Here is a 13,338-nt window from a genome sequence, read left to right as displayed (position 1 = left end):
AAAGGACCCATCTTGGGAAGTCACTCGGGCAGTCGTGGGAGTAGGCGGATGGCGTGATGGCGGAGTGACCTCGCGTCGAGAAGGAGTCGGCGGCTGAGAAGCTGAGGACATAGTGCCGGCAGGAGACCTCTGAGGGGCTGGGCGAGGAGTCTTCTTCCCGTGTTCTCGTTCAGGCCGAGTCCGCTTGGAGGGCAGCGGACGCCAAGGAGACCCGAAGTCAATCCGTTTTCCTTTCAGAGGAGAACGACCCATGATAGACTTGAGAAGGTGAAAGAAAAGGAAGGACGCCATTTATAGGGGCCAAGTTTAGACGGAAGAATCCAAACGGCCCCGCGAGATCCGGAGGAGATGGCTGAGGATCCGGACGTTACCAAAAGATATTTAAGACGAAGATACGATGATTGGGAGGGACGAACAGTTGCTACTTTTCCAAACCCAGGCTAGCGGACCGGGTGTGGAAAAGTGAGGGACTAGTTGATGGGGTGAGGACCCCGGCCCAAGGTATAGGGGCCCAAAGAAAATAGATAGGAGAAGTGGGCCAGCGTCGAGAGGAGCCCGAAGAGCAAATGGGCCGAGTCCGGGAGTCGGCCCAGGCCCAAGCATGGGGCCCAGTTCCGAGCTGCCAAAAGGAGTCCAGTAGGAGCTTAGGCCGAGACAAGGAGTCGACCGAGGCACAAGCCCAGGAAAGGACTCGGCTCAAGGAGCCGTTGAGAGCATTGAAGAGGCTCGTTTAAAGAGGGAGCCGTTGAGACATTGAAAGCCGGACACGGTCAGGCCGTTACAAGCCTGGGAGAGCCGTTGGTCGACCGAGTAATGGCGTCCAACGGCTCCATATCTTAATTAGCCATGAAGTCGGCCATCAAAGGCCTTCATGTCGGTAGAGGAGGAGCCACTATATAAAGGCTCCTCCATTCCTGTAAAAGGGAGGGACAATTGAACACCCAAAGAGGGAGAATACCAAAAAGTTCCGAGTACTAGCATAATCTCCGAAATAGACATACATTTCATTGAAAGGTGCACCCACCAGCCAAAGGTTGTGCTGGACCTCCTTGGGCCCGAAAACCCTAAAACCATCAAACACCATACTTCTTAAAAACTCTCAGGTCAAGTGGTGAAACCGAAGTTTACTTTAAAGTTACATTCCTAGATAGAGTATTCAAGAATGATGACTTTTACATGCTACCACCACAATGTGTATAAAGCCTTTGATATATGCTTATCACGTTTGACAAACAATCTCAGTACATAATTCAAATATTCAAGATCATGTGACTATAAAATATATATGTATCTCTTCAAACAGTACAATGTTTGTAATATATCCACAATAATAACACATTAATGTTATAAATTCGACATGTGCATAAGTACACAATTCATGAGCTTTAAATCAGATTGATTATTTAATCACTTAGCAGTAGTGTTAAATAAACACTTCCATCACAACAAAATCATAACGCTCATACATGTGTATAATAACAATTCACTTATCTTTGTGTACGCCACTATTAATTTTGTCTATAATATGCATCAATGGCATTAGCATTCAACACACTAAAATAATAAGTACTAATAGGCATTCAAAATTTAGACAACTCAACTAGTATCCAGTACTAAGAATATCACATTTTATGCTAGCTCTTAGAAACTAGAGAAAATAAGAGTTACTCAAAATAACTACTTATTTAAAGAAATGCAATACTCATCTTGCTCTGTCAGGTTGACTTCTACAAGTTTTGCCCTTGCGATGATAGCACTGGTATGCTCGGTGTCATTGCTTACCACACACGAAACAGTCTCCTTTGAGTTTCTTAACTTTTCCACTCCTTTTGTTATTGTCATTTCTGACACTTTGATTTTTAGCATCATTGGCACCGTACTTTTCTGATAGCGTTTCCCAAATAACTTTTGTCGAGTCTTGTTTGACATAGATGGCAAACAATTTGTCATTCATTTGTGACAGAAGGAGCCATAAAGCTGAAAAGTTGACTGTTGCTGTATAATAATGCTTTTAACTGTTGGAATATATAAGCAAAGTCAACACAGGGGCTGTCAAACTTTTAGGAAACAACGACAAATACGGGTGTATGACTATAAATGAGTCTTTGTCGTGTTATATAACATTGCCTTAAAAGCGTTATTTGCCTGGTGATGGTGCAGTCGAGATAAACCGATATGCTTTCGACATGCAACACAGAATAACCACGCTAAGCTCGCACTAGCTTAAACGTAGTCGAACCTGACTATTGCTTAGACTTAGGGAAGCAGACAAATGAGAGGAAGAAGGTTTTCTAATGTGTCTTCATTGAAATGTAATGGGGTTTATATACTAGATGGCCCCAACTAACCTCTAGATATTATCCACAACTAAACTAATTATTAGGAAACCACAAATATTAAAATAGAGGATAGCCACAATCATGAGAGAAAAATATGGGAGTTTATTAATAACCGCCTTAACAATTCTTGACCAAGAATTATTGTGGACAATCATTTCTTTATAGAATGATTTTTCAACACTATTTACCTCCCCAGGTGAGGCTGAAACAAACTAAACAAAGCGCTAAAATTATTCGAAGGTATGTCACTAAAGCATTTCATGATTTCAAGACTGAAGTCACTTTACATTCTATGTATTTTACCAACTTGATATGTGAATGCCATCACTTCCAAATAATGTGGGAGAAGCAACGGAGAGAAATTATGAATTAGATTTTGCTAAACTGACCCATACGACTTGTCTACCACTTGAACTATTTGTTGCACTGGTCCCCAATTCTATGACGCTGCATAGTGTTAGAAGTTCTCCTTCTCCGGCAGTTTCAAGAACAACGCAGCTACCCAATGTGACACCAACTGGCAATCCTCTCATTTCTACATAACTTCTCAAATTGGTTACAAATCTCTCAGTAGGATTTTTAGGAACACCTTGAAACTTTTTAGAGCCAGTGACATGAATGGTTACCGGTGTTGGGCCCTCGGATCCCATTTTGTTGCAAACACTAATACGATTCTCTATTCTTGATAAATATTATAATCAATACCTGCTCAAGAATACAACCTTTCAATCAATAAATCCTAACCCAGGAATCAGGATACAGGCAGGTCTACAAATAACAGAAGTGTTGAATGTATATAAAAATCTCAAATAATGAATTCAACAACACCCATTAAAGTTCAGGTTTAATTTCCTACTAATGGATACCCAATATTTGGGCCCAGTCGGACCGCCTAGCTCCAATTGGATTACACAAACCCGGTCAAAATATCTCAATTATTACCCCACTCATTACCCCTAATTAATTACCTAATTATTATTATTATCCATAACCCACACATAAACTCCTACTTACTACCCAATTAAGCAATCATTGTTACTCATAAAACCTATTAAATCCTACCCAACGGACACTATTTGATTGGCTACTATAAGAAGGAGAAGAAGAGCACATGTGGGGGCATCTCATTCATCATGACAGGAGAGAACACTATTCTTTACCACAAGAGAAGGCATATCACTCTCCCACAATCACTCTCCACTCTTCCAAACAAGAAGACTCCATCACCCTTCCTCATACTAGGAGGTAGAATTCTTCCACTCTCACTCAAGAAGACTCCATTCATCACACATGAGAAGACTCTACCATTCTCCCAACAAGAAGATCAAGAGGAAGACTCCCTCTATATATACAAAGTATAGCTCTTTCCCTACACAATACTTCTATATGCAAAATAGCCATACAACTTGTACAAACGATCCTACAGAATAGTGAATTTAGGCTTGGCACCGTCCAAAAAGGCCCGTGATTTTCACCTTTCTGTTTCCACGTCAAAATCATTGTGTCTAATTTCTTTTAAGTTCATCTTTTTTTATTTATCGGTGAATCCACCAACTACGGTTGTGTTGGACCTCCTTGGGCCCAAAAACCCTATAACAAACACCTACCATCATAGATAGATCATTAGTATATATTTTCACAAGTTACTGTGTATGACAATCAAAAAGGAAAAGGGAATTTTTTATATGATTTTTATGTTTCTACACATATGGCATATGGAAAGTACCTATATACTATACGTGGCAATCTCTACAACAAACAAGCATGGAGCTTTTTATAAGGAAAATTGCACCATTATGTGCCTGGCAGCAGATGTATTAGGAAAATCGTGAAATTCCATGTGGCAATCAAAATGTAGAATGTCAAAAATCAAAACAGCAATAGAGTACTTTTGAGAACATAGTTTACGCCCTCCAATATATTTACCGAGTGGTTCCCCACATAACTATGCGATCGTCGAACCTCAAGGCACCAGCGGACTCGATCAACCGATATATAGCTCTAAGCTGGCCGGCTTGCATGTTCTTCACACAGCCTGGGAAACGTTCAAAGAGGCAGTCGACATGGAGCGCTCGGCTAGGAAGGCGACAACGAGTGCTCGTCATGGAATACTCGGCTAAGAATGGAATAGGTGACGAGGGAGAACCCGACGATTCATACTCGGGCGGTGAAGGCGAGGCGAATGAAGGCAATCCTGATGACTCGGCCCTGGCCTCCTCCGCGCATGCAGTCGGTAGGGTGGGTGTTGGCGCAAAATTGAATTCAACAACCGCCTCTTTCAATCGTTTCAGCCGCCAGCCAACAAGGGAAGAAGCAATGATTAACCGGAATTCGACTCATTGGAATCGGTTGACTTGACCAAGGGCTCTCACCGCATCCTTCAAATGATCCGATCGACTTGGAAATCGCGTCCGCCAAACTACCCGGCCAGAACGCCGACTCCCTTTTACCAACTCGCCCGTGTCTTATTGCTAAGTATGCAGTTGGTACGTGGCCAGCTAGAGAAGAGAGAGACGTGATCAGCAATGAAAGAGTTCTAGAAAGTATTTGTGATTAGTTTGAAGACGAGATGGATCTGCCTGTAAATTTTTCCGCCAAAATGCAAGTTCAGGGAGCCGGCGAATGCCGTCACCATTTTCGCGATGGTCGACCGCCTTGGGAGCCGCCCACCGACTCGCTTCTTGAACATGGATAGAAGACTCCTTGAAGTCTAGAACCGAAGGACAGTGCCGACAACGCATCTCGCCGACCACGTACGACACCGCCAAACAGTCGTCGGGGACTCCACCTGCCAGTCGAGCGATGCTAGATCTCTTCCACGCCGTGAGAGCAGTCGGTAATGGACGTGGAGTTGGCAAGCCCTTTGCGTTCTAAGCACCGCCCATGAGAGCAGTCGATAGTGGACATGGAGTCGGCATGCTCTTTGCATTCTAAGTGTTGGAGTTAAGTATTGTGCCACCCTGACAATTATCGGAGAAGCTAAAATAATTGGACGATAGAAACTGCGCGAAATCGAGCGAGTTATGCTGCGCGAATGGAAACTTGGTGAAGATCAGCCGATCATGCCACTGCTTGGTAAGACTGCTGATCTCAGATAAGCGCATTAGAGAATAGCCAATGATGGGCTCGGACTCGGACTCGCCCTGTCTACCTCGCCGCACGCCAGGACTCCATTTATCGAATTCTCAAGGAGCGAGAGAGAGAGAGAGAGAGAGAGAGAGAGAGAGAGAGAGAGAGAGATGGGGAAAGCGAAGAGAAAGAAATTGAACGGAGTTTTGAATAAGCATCTCAATGCCTTCCATGAAACTCTTCAGGTATTGGATTAAAATGCAGCTTCTTATCTAGAAATTAAGGATAAAATTTTCAGAAAGTTTCAACATAAGCTCTGGGGGGGAAAGCAAGAGGAGCGCAAGCACTAGCGTACATGGCAGGTTGAGGAGAAATGCACGAGAATTACAAGGAGTCGATTGCCACAGAGAGAGTGTGCGGTCGATTATGGAGTCAGACTCGGACATCGCTCTCTTTCTGACTCTTCCGGAGTCGGAGTTGGAGTTGGCCTTCGAATCATGTTAAAGAAAGCTCACGTATACCCAGTTACGTGGATGAAGTTAGAAAGAAACTAAAGGAGACAAGCTCCGAGGTAATTTACCATTAAAAAAACACATATAGTGAAAATCCTTAGTTTACACTTACTATACTTAAACATGTGGCAATGTCTGGGGAAAGCATATAAATATTTTGGGGTAGCACATTTTTCTATATCAAAGTAAATCTACACATGGAAATATTGGTCTCCAATAGCAGTGTGTGGCATGTGTTGAAGGAAAAGATGTTGGAGGATAAAATAAATACAAAATAAATAGTATAGGGCTTTTATAGTCTTTTCTCCTACTTTCCATAACTGTTCATCTTCTTCCTTATATTGTAAAGTTCTGTACTGGTTTTTGCATAATACACATTTCCATTTTTCATCTTCTCGTTCCTCTCTGCTTCTCTCCATTCTCCATTCATGTAGCTCCTATTCCAACATGGTATCAGAGCGGCGATCCTACACCGCCGCCGGCGTGAATCAGAAGACGCAGGCTACTACTCCGGTCACACAATCACCGTTCATTGTTCCAAAGTCGGTTCCGCAGAGGAACTCGATCAACCGTGCTCTTCTTCAATCCCAGGCAGTGGAGAAGATTAATGCTACACAAAGTAGAAACAACAAAGCCGATGCTCGATCACCAATTCGATCGGCATCAGCAATGATTCCAGAGAGGAATCTGATTTCGGAGCAGACTTCCGTAGCTGATCCGCAGCGGAAGGAGATCTGAGTCTGTTCATCGTCGATCTCCTTAGCTCTTCCGCAGTGGAAGGGAGGAGCTCCGTTGATTCTGAGTCGATCTCCAGTTCAGGCGATCTCCACAACCGTTCCGCAGCGGAAGGGAGGAGCTCCGTCTATTCCGATCGCTGGATCTCCAATTATGGCGAAATCTCTCGTTCCGCAGTGGAACTTATTCACAAAGAGGAACTACAATCCAGCCACAGCGGTTGTGTCTCTCGTTGTCATAGGAGGTGGTGAGATTTTCCATTTCCGATTGAATTCCCATAGTCCCCTGTTTTTCTCTGCTTCATCGTTGAAATGTCTTCCGGCCAAGGCCAGAAATGGAAATACGCTCCTGGTTTGTGCTTCCAAGGGCTCGAACAACAAGCCGTTGACCGGTGTTTCTGAGTCGTTTGAGGAAGTGAAGAAGGAGCTCAGTATGGTGCCGAGTGTCCCTCAGATCTCTCTTTGCTGCCTAGATGTTGCTCTTCCAGATTTTCCAGCAGAAAATTTGGTGGAGGTTCTTCGAGGTGTTTGTAAGGCCGATTTAAGTAGAGTGGTTGTACATAGCAGGCCCATTCTATTAATGGAAGCTGCAGACAATCAGTTTGTGAATACAATTGTTGCTCAAGAAAGAACCTGGAATGTGCCTTTGCAAGCTTGCATGCACAAAGTTCCAACTTCTGAATCAGAGAGGGGTTCTCAATGGCTAGAATCATGGCCTGCTAGGCTGGAGAAATCACCTTATTGGTTACTGAGTACTGAGACAGGTGTGTATGGGAAGCCAGCTCCTGAAGACTTTGCTACAGATTATAAACATTGGACACGAGTTGTGACCAAGTCATATTTGAATGGAATGGGAATTAACTGGTTTACTGTGCGGAATGTCATGGACATGAATGCTGTCTATGGAGGATTTGAGGCTGCATTGAAAGATTTGAAAGTGTGGGTTATGAACATTGTTGCAATTGTTTCTCCCGATACCATTCCTATAATATATAAGAGAGGTCCTTTTGGAATGTACCATGACTGGTGTGAATCATTCATGGTACATCCAATAACTCATGTTTTTGAATTGGCTGCTGAGATTGTGATGATGGCTGATGGTGCTCAATTGGCTATAGTTCAGCATTGACATTAGCAGACACATCCAATAAAATCAAGAAAGGAACCCAGGGAGATGCTTCAGTACTAAAGCCTACTCTAATGACATCTGTTTCTGCCATTCTCCAATTTATTTCTGATTTCCAGCTTGATTTCTACAATATGGTGGAGAGTGGCAGGAGGCAAAATCTGATGGTCTGAAAAGAATGGGTGTATAAGGAGGTCTACCATCCTTGGTGGACTCAATGAGAAGCCTGGATAATCAAGAAAAGAAAAGGATTACATCAAGTCTCTACTAGCTAGTTGCAGCTACTGATTGTGAACCTCACCACCTTTTGTGTTTAAGCTGGGCATGTAGGATCTACACGCTCCAGCTTACGGGGGGGGGGTGTTGGAGGATAAAATAAATAGAAAATAAATAGTATAGGGCTTTTATAGTCTTTTCTTCTACTTTCCATAACTGTTCATCTTCTTCCTTATATTGTAAAGTTCTGTACTGGTTTTTGCATAATACACATTTCCATTTTTCATCTTCTCGTTCCTCTCTGCTTCTCTCCATTCTCCATTCATGTAGCTCCTATTCCAACAAGAAAAAATGGCTAATGGAATGGCTGAGTAAGGGATGATCCACGTAGCTTGGTAGTCATATGGTCTCACGGCTTAGATTTAGCATTTGAAAATTGCGTTTGAAGAGGATTGCAAAATTAAAATGGCTGAGTTGGGCTACTGGAATTTGAGCATAAATTGGCTGGAAAGATTTGATAATGAGGAAATGAGCTACTGGGCAGTAGAAAAATGCTTGGATCGTTTATATAGATGGGTCGTTGAAGCCCATAATGGGCGTGTCTTGCACAAATATTTGGTTGGGTCGTATGCTTTGACATCTTGATAGATTTACCATGGCGGTATAATCAACTTGGAACAATTTTGTTAATATACTACAAGACTGAGGGACTCAGTCAGACGCGGAAGAAATTCAAAATTCAGTGAAAGAAAATGCACATAAGACAGACAAAAAACAGCTCATTGGCTTGTGAGGCCGACACCAAGAGTCTGACCGAAGAGGTCCACCCACTCATTCGTTGGGCCGACCACTCTGCGTCGGACATTGGGCTGTCCGCCCGTTCAGCTTCAAGGCCGACACCAAGAGTCTGATCGAGGAGGTCCGCCTACTCATTCGTTGGACCGACCACTCTGTGTTGGACATTGGGCAGTCAGCCCACCTGGATTCGAGATCGACCACCGAGAGTCCTAACCCAGGGTCCGTCTACTTATTTCTCGGGCCGACCACCGAGCTTCCAGACCTTGGGAGGTCGACCTATCTAGTTATACGGATAAAAGATGAAGAAGGTGAAAAATTACAAACACACAAAAAGTATGCACAATCTTTCCAAAGACGGTGAAGACAATAATAATAGAAGGAGTACATCTGTGGCATGCAATATGTGGGCACAACTCGGCACGAAAATTTAGTTCAATGGCAAGTATGAAAAGTCAATGCACGAAGAAGCAGAAGAGTGCGGGAGTCGGGATGGGAAATCATGGGTGACCTACGGAAGACTACCTTGGAAATGGTGCTATTAATATGCAGCAATTCAAAATCACCGTTTCAAAGTATTATCTCTTATGGAAAATGGAAGGTGAATGGATTTCTACGTATAGCAAGCTTGGTTTCCAGTCACATGTGCCACACTATATGTGAAAACCTGAATATATTCTGGGCATGGCAAGGAAATGCATATAAATTCCAAAATTTAATTGCTCACGGAATCCCTTGTCTACTAGGGTGTTACACGAACGGAAGAGAAAAAAGAAGCTACCGCCGATAGTTGCCTCGACTGAGAGACTCGGCGAGTGAAGTAAGAAACCAGGGTTCCGACCCTTAGACGTTTCTTAGAGAAAAGAGAAAAGAAACAAGGGTTCCGACCCTTAGACGTTTCTTAGAGAAAAAGAGAAAAGAAACGGCAAGGGTTCCAACCCTTAAACGTTTCTTAGAGAAAAAGAGAAGTCACCGCCGATAGTCGCCTCGACTGAGGGACTTGACGAGTGAAGTAAGAAACCAGGGTTCCGACCCTTAGACGTTTCTTAGAGAAAAAGAGAAGTCACCATCGATTGTCGCCTCGACTGAGGGACTCCGCGAGTGAAGTAAGAAACCAGGGTTCCGACCCTTAGACGTTTCTTAGAAAAGAAGAGAAAAGAAACCAGGGTTCCGACCCTTGAACGTTTCTTAGAGAAAGAAAAAGGAAAATTCATAGCCAAGGGTCACCTCGACTGAGGGACTCGGCGAGCGAAGGAGTCAAATCAGGGTCCAAACCCTTAGAAATTCATTAGAGAAAAAGAAAAATTACAATCGAGAGTCGCTTCGACAGGTGAAGGGCCTCGAAGTCAAAGGGTCACCTCCACAGAAGCAGGCGGTCATATGGCAAACGAAAAGAAGTCATGAGGAGGGAGTCGTATGGAATCTTGAATAAAGAGTTGGCTAAAATTGGGGCAGCGGATAAAGTGAATCTTGAGGCGAGACAATATACTTTCCCATGCCCTGCTGAGCGCGAGACATAGAAAAGTGAGGGACTGGTGATGGATACCTAATATTTGGGCCCAGTCAGACCGCCTAGCCCCAATTGGATTACACAAACTCGGTCAAAATATCCCAATTATTACCCCACTCATTACCACTAATTAATTACTTAATTATTATTATTATCCATAACCCCCACATAAACCCCTACTTACTACCCAATTACGTCATCATTATTACTCATAAAACCTATTAAATCCTACCCAACGGACACTATTTGATTGGCTGCTATAAGAAGGAGAAGAAGAGCACATGTGGGGGCATCTCATTCATCATGACAGGAGAGGACACTATTCTTTACCACAAGAGAAGGCATATCACTCTCCCACAACCACTCTCCACTCTTCCAAACAAGAAGACTCCATCACCCTTCCTCATACTAGGAGGTAGCATTCTTCCACTCTCACTCAAGAAGACTCCATTCATCACACATGAGAAGACTCTACCATTCTCCCAACAAGAAGATCAAGAGGAAGACTCCCTCTCTATATACAAAGTATAGCTCTTTCCCTACACAATACTTCTATATACAAAATAGCCATACAACTTGTACAAACGATCCTGTAGAATAGTGAATTTAGTCTTGGCACCGTCCAAAAAGGCCCGTGATTTTCACCTTTCGGTTTCCTCGTCAAAATCATTGTGTCTAATTTCTTTTAAGTTCATCTTTTTTATTTATCGGTGAATCCACCAACTACGGTTGTGTTGGACCTCCTTGGGCCCAAAAACCCTAAAACCAACACCTACATAGATAGATCATTAGTATATATTTTCACAAGTTAATACCCAATTTAGTCCTTGATTATATTGGTTTTTCTCGATTTAGTCCTAAATGACTTTTTGTATTTAATTAGGTCCTCGACTTTTATGGTTTTACTCAATTGAGTCCTTTGTTAAAATAGCTTGGTAATTTCACATCTATTATATCGAGTTTAGTCCTCAACTATAGTAGTTTTCACAAGTTAGTGTTCGACTATAGTGGTTTTACCAAATTTAGTCCGCAACTCTCTCATTTTTCTCGATTTAGTCATTGATTCTAACAGCCAAGGACTCAATTGGATAAAACCATCAAAGTCGATGAACTAATTAAGCATAAAAATTCATTTATGACTAAATCCAGACAAACTACTATAGTCGAGGACTAAATTGGATATTAACTCATATCTTGACTAAAACACTGGGTAACTTTAGCTCACAAATACTTTAGGGATTTGACTAAATACACATGCCTCCAATCCTCCATACTAATTTAGGATCAATTGAAACAAGAATATTGACCCCAGGAATACTAGCTGACAGATTATAACCAAAAGAATTACATTTAGAAATCAAAGCCACTAAGCTAAGATACGAAAAAATAAAAAAATAAAAAAATTATGGCAATGCTTTGGAGTGAAGGATCAATCATCAATGCAACATGAACACTAAAAGCTTCTGATAAGATCATCGAATGTACATATTTAAGGACTATCCTGAACAACAAATTGAATTTTTTTTGAAAGATTTTCAAGAATAATACCTTAGTTTCTGCAAATGTCTTCCCTTTTTCCTGTGCTGCCTGGATTGCAGTCTTGGGCAGCAGGAGATGAGCAATGTTGGTTGGCATGAGGGAAGAGGAAAGAGTACTTAGATGTGGTAAAATAACAAGTTTTTAAAAGAGATTTCTTTATATCTAACCCAATCCTATAAAAAAACAATGGTTTTAGACAATTAAGTACATATTCTAATTTCCAGAAAGACATATTGGTAAAAAAAAAAAAAAAAAAAAAAAAAAAACTAAAGTTTCTACTGCAACTTTATTCAAACTTATAAAATGTGGTAATTTAATACCAAAATTTTATATTTTATAGCAAGTTTATTCAATTATATTACCTAACCCACTATTAAGATGATCTCGCTCAAATTTATTGAGTTTGAACTATTATTTGATAACTAAGACCTTGTTTGATAATTGGCGGTTAGTGGTTAACAAATTGTGTTAGAGTTTTAACACAATTTCTACTATATTATAATTCCATTTACTATACTATTATATGTGAAGCATTTATGTTTTAAGTTATACGAAAGAAACTGTGATTACAGAGAGAAAAATTGTAGTGAGGGGCTCTTAATTGTTTTCACCACTTCAAGGATGATAAGTTTTGTTCATATGAAGATAAGATAATACTGATATAGGTTGATTTGAGCTCTAAGATCATATAGGGCACTCTTTGATCCTAAATCAATAAATAATTAGTTATATACACATTTAGCAGTACCACTATTATTACTAATACTTTATATATATCTGCAGTATTGAACCTTTAATGTGAGATAAGAAAGAAATAAATAAATAATCAGTTAAATGATGCCTTTATTTGGATGCAATGAAACTATTACAATGCTCCATCACTTTGCAAACATGTACAACTTTAGCTTTATTTTATACTTTAGATTATACTTTGCTTATCCTTTAGATTTTAATGTATTATTTTAAGCTAATTTATTTATTAACATTTAAAAAAATACATTTTAAAGTGTGACAATTTATACTAATAAATCATTTTAAAAAGTGGCAAAAGATGATTAGCAAATTTGATGCTACTGCGTCAATTTAAAAAACAAAATGTTTTATTGCTACATACTATTTACCTCAATCATCTCATAAATATTAATAATGTTTCTTAGAGGGGTCTAATCAACACATAAATTGAAAAAAAAATGACAATCATAAACAAAATATGTATAGAAATAAATGATAAAAACATTATGATAATGATTAAGACATAATAAATTTACCTTTCCAGAAAATCACAAAACTCTGGAAATCCTGATTGACAATGAGATGTGTATCAAGAGTTACATATCTTGACATAACCGGCTAATCAAAAAGAACATCCATTACTTGTCCTTATTCAAACACTTTCAAATATAAAGAAAAATTAAAACACTTGTGTTTAGATTAACTCTTCGTATCATTCTTAACCCTGCATAATTGCATAAGAACAACCATAAGATTTGCAAGGCCA

The 13,338-nt window shown here is 40.7% G+C and overlaps 1 long non-coding RNA gene across 1 annotated transcript; it reads right to left on the bottom strand.

Moving 5' to 3' along the window:
- Positions 1-2,529: 2,529 nt before the first annotated feature.
- Positions 2,530-11,908, bottom strand: LOC109157457. Its single transcript, XR_002050234.1, has 3 exons — positions 11,850-11,908; positions 2,729-3,044; positions 2,530-2,541 (listed from the first exon to the last, which is right to left on the bottom strand). It is a non-coding gene; the product is annotated as an uncharacterized LOC109157457 (long non-coding RNA).
- Positions 11,909-13,338: the final 1,430 nt, after the last annotated feature.

This window comes from Ipomoea nil, unplaced genomic scaffold (assembly GCF_001879475.1).
Source record: "Ipomoea nil cultivar Tokyo-kokei standard unplaced genomic scaffold, Asagao_1.1 scaffold2782, whole genome shotgun sequence".
In the NCBI taxonomy this organism is placed as follows: Eukaryota; Viridiplantae; Streptophyta; class Magnoliopsida; order Solanales; family Convolvulaceae; genus Ipomoea; species Ipomoea nil.
The sequence above is the reverse complement of the archived record's forward strand: the minus strand, read 5'-3'. Positions and strand labels throughout refer to the sequence as shown.